Genomic DNA, 3,756 nt, shown 5'->3' on the forward strand with positions numbered 1-3,756 from the left:
TGCATTAACTTTGGACAAATTAAGAGCCTTTCATCATCTCTTTAGTTTGCTTAATCATAAATTATAATTTCAGTTTCTACTGATGCTTGCTAAAACAAAAGCATACTCATAATAAAGGGTAAAAAGATGTAAGGGAGGTGGCCCAAGCCTGAATTCTGACATCTTCTCTTCCTCCTGGAACAGTGTGAGCTTGGCCACTCACTTCACCTTCTCCTCCAGCTCTTGGTCCCCAAGCTCCATGCAGTTACCCAGACACTGGGTCCAGCTTCTCAGCAGCATGGCCAGAATCTATGCAGGCACTGGAAGTCAGGCTTATGGATCTTGGTGTCCCTTTCTGCCAACTTACAGGCCAGCTGGAAATCCTGGGGCATGACCATGGGGATGGCCAGGGGCCTGGTGGGCATAGGGTACATCCAGGGTGAGAAGGGGACCATGTAAGACCTGGAAGATTGTCTGCCCTCCTATGTAGAGAGGGTGAGGAGCTGGAAGGCCAATAACAAGAGACTGGAGATCAAAATCTGGGAACACCTGGAGAAGAAAGAAACCTGGGTCAGGTACTGGGGACATTACTTCAAGACCATCAAGGAGCTGAGGACTCAGATCTTTACAAATTCTGTGGACAGTGTCTGCATCATTCTACAGACTGGCAATGCCCTTCTTCCTGCTGATGACTTCAGAGTCAAATATAAGACAGAGCTGGTCATGCACCAGTCTGTGAAGACTGACATCCATGGACCTCACAAGGTTGTTGATGACACCAATTGTCACTTGGCTGCAGCTGGACATGGAGATTGAGATTCTCAGGGAAGAGCTGCTTTTCATAAAGGACCACAAGGAGGAACTAAAAGGTCTACAAAAACAGATTGCTAACTCTGGGTTGACCATGGAGTTGGATGCCCCAAATCTTAGGATCTCAGAAAGATCATGGCAGATAGGCAGGCCCAGTACCACAAGCTCGCTTAGGAGAACCCAGAAGAGCTGGACAAATAATGATCTCTGAAGACTGAGGAGAACGCCACAGTGGTCACTATGTAGGCCACTGAAATAGGAACAGCTGAAATGATGCTCAGGGAGCTGAAATGTATGGCCCAGTCCTTGGAGACCCACCAGGACTTGATGAGAAATCTGAATGCCAGCTTGGAGAACAACCTGAGGGAGGTGGAGGCCTGCTATGCTATGCAGATGGAGCAGCTCAAGGGGATCCTGCTGCACCTGGAGTTGGAGCTGTCCCAGATTTGTGCAGAAGGGCAACACCAGACCCAGGTATAGGAGGTTCTGATGAATATCAGGGTCAAGCTGGAGGCTGAGATCACCACCTACCACTACCTGCTGGTAAACAGAGAGAACTTCAATCTTGGTGACACCCCGGACAAATGCAACTCCATGCAAACCATCCAAAAGACCACCGCCTACAGAATTGTGGAAGGCAAAGCGTCTGAGACCAATAACACAAAAATTTTGAGGCTTTGAGGGGGCAGACGCAGGGTACTCTTTAGAGAGCAGGAGGCCAATAAAAAGTTGAGAAGGAAAAAAAAAGATATAGGGGAAAGTTGACTGTGCTAAAGAGTGAACTTTTTCTTCAGAGATAATGTAATGGTAAACTTCAATCTAGTCATTACCCTAAGTGTCATGAATTCTAAAGTAATAAAAATCCTGAATAAATGAGATTTTTTTACCCTGTAATTGAAAGAGAATTATTTTAACTGACCTAGTTTCTTCTTTAACAGACAATTTAAATCCTTTTTTATTCACAGCATTTTATTGAAATACATGTCATTATATTCTGTGTATATGAAATATTGAAATCATTTTCTGAAACTTAACATTTTATTTTTGCTAAATATATCTATAAAATAAAGGAAAATATGAAGATAATAAAACAATCATTATGATCATAGGAATAGGTTATTTGATGAAAAGGAAGCAATCACAGTAGTAAATTTTATTAGTAATCCAAGAAATGAGGATGATTTCTTTTTCATTTTGGTTGTATAGATATGTTCGATATGTTCTCATGACATTTAAAATTTCTATTTAGAGTTAACTTTAAAAATTACTAAAACTCATTTTTTTAAATGATGGGCTTAATTCTATAACTGAAAAGGGAACAAATCACTTTACTTGAGAGATGTAATAATGTTTTAGAAACATCACACACAAAAAAGTTGTATTGAAGGATTGTGTATCTTAAAATGTAAATAAGTGATTCTTGTTTTAGTGATAATGATTACACTACTATAATAAATATTTCCCTTTATCTTAAAGGGAATTAGGCAAAATTCAATCTTTTATCTACATAAATTGTACAATCTCATAAATTTTGCCTTACAAATCTTAAAGCTCACTGTTCAAAATACTTTATTATTTTATTAGAACTTCAAAAGGAAAAAAGTAGTATAAAATTAATTTATATGTGGAACATTCAGTGAAGATTTATCTAATTGGTGTATTACAGATTTCAAATCTTTGAAAAGGTACTTATGTCTTTAAGCAAGATAAACTTTGTATCATAGGAATCCTAATTATAAATTTGACATTTCAACTGAGAAATCCCACTGGCTCTTATGAAATAAGATAACAATAAGACAAGAAGTACTTTAAAAAACCTTTTCAATAGAGAATGACTTTTAAAAATGTTATGACTCGGAAGAAGTGTACTACACATAGTATTTTTCTTTAAGAAAGACTTCTGGTTTAGTTTGGTCTTTTAGAAACGTAATTGTCAATGGGTGTGTGTTCATTCCATTTCTTTTCTTGAAATTGGCAACTATTTTTTTCTTTCTTGTCTCTCACATCAACTTAAAGGGTGTGCTTAAAATGTTAGAGTCAAGGAGAGCCATGGCACAATAGGTGAAGGCCTAGAGAACTTCCCTAAGTTGACCCAAATCATATACCCAACACACTCTGTGTATAAATCACAGATACTTACTTAAATCTCATAATTTCACTTACATGGATTGAATTTAACCATAGCCAGCCTATGTTAAATCTGTGATATTTATCAAATATAAAAATCCACAAATCACATTAAGAGGGGTAATACAGTTAATTTTCTGTGCTTTGGAAGAGAGTCAATAGTGACTGCCAGGTGTCTTTCTGAGGGTGCAATTCTGGAAGAAGTTAAGAAAGTAAGAACATGTTGGTGGTGGGGGGTGGGAGGGATGGGGTGGCTGGGTGATAGACATTGGGGAGGGTTTGTGTTGTGGGTGAGCGCTGTGAATTGTTTAAGACTGTTGAATCACAGACCTGTACCTCTGAAACAAATAATACATTATATGTAAAAAAAAAAAAAGAAGAAGAAGAAGAAGATAGCAGGAAGGGAAGAATGAAGGGGGGGAAATCGGAGGAGGAGATGAACCATGAGAGACTATGGACTCTGAGAAACAAACTGAGGGTTCTAGAAGGGAGGGGGGTGGGGTGATGGGTTAGCCTGGTGATGGGTATTAAAGAGGGCATGTACTGAATGGAGCACTGGGTGTTATACGCAAACAATGAATCATGGAACACTACATCAAACACTAATGATGTAATGTATGGTGATTAACATAACATAATAAAAAAAAGTAAGAACATGTTAAATTGAATGTTAAATTTGAATAGAAACTTACATCCATAAGGTATTGTATGGATTATAGCCATTCAGCACCTTTTTATATTAAAGGTTTCTAAGATGGTTTAAAGGCTGATGTGTTAATATTGAAGATATTAGATCATTTATAGTTGGGAATAATTCTATTGTCCCTTTTTCTAAATATT

The 3,756-nt window shown here is 38.0% G+C and overlaps 1 pseudogene; it reads left to right on the top strand.

Moving 5' to 3' along the window:
* Positions 1-238: 238 nt before the first annotated feature.
* LOC113925532 lies at positions 239-1,470 on the top strand (annotated as a pseudogene).
* Positions 1,471-3,756: the final 2,286 nt, after the last annotated feature.

This window comes from Zalophus californianus, chromosome 2 (genome assembly GCF_009762305.2).
Source record: "Zalophus californianus isolate mZalCal1 chromosome 2, mZalCal1.pri.v2, whole genome shotgun sequence".
NCBI classification, from domain to species: Eukaryota; Metazoa; Chordata; class Mammalia; order Carnivora; family Otariidae; genus Zalophus; species Zalophus californianus.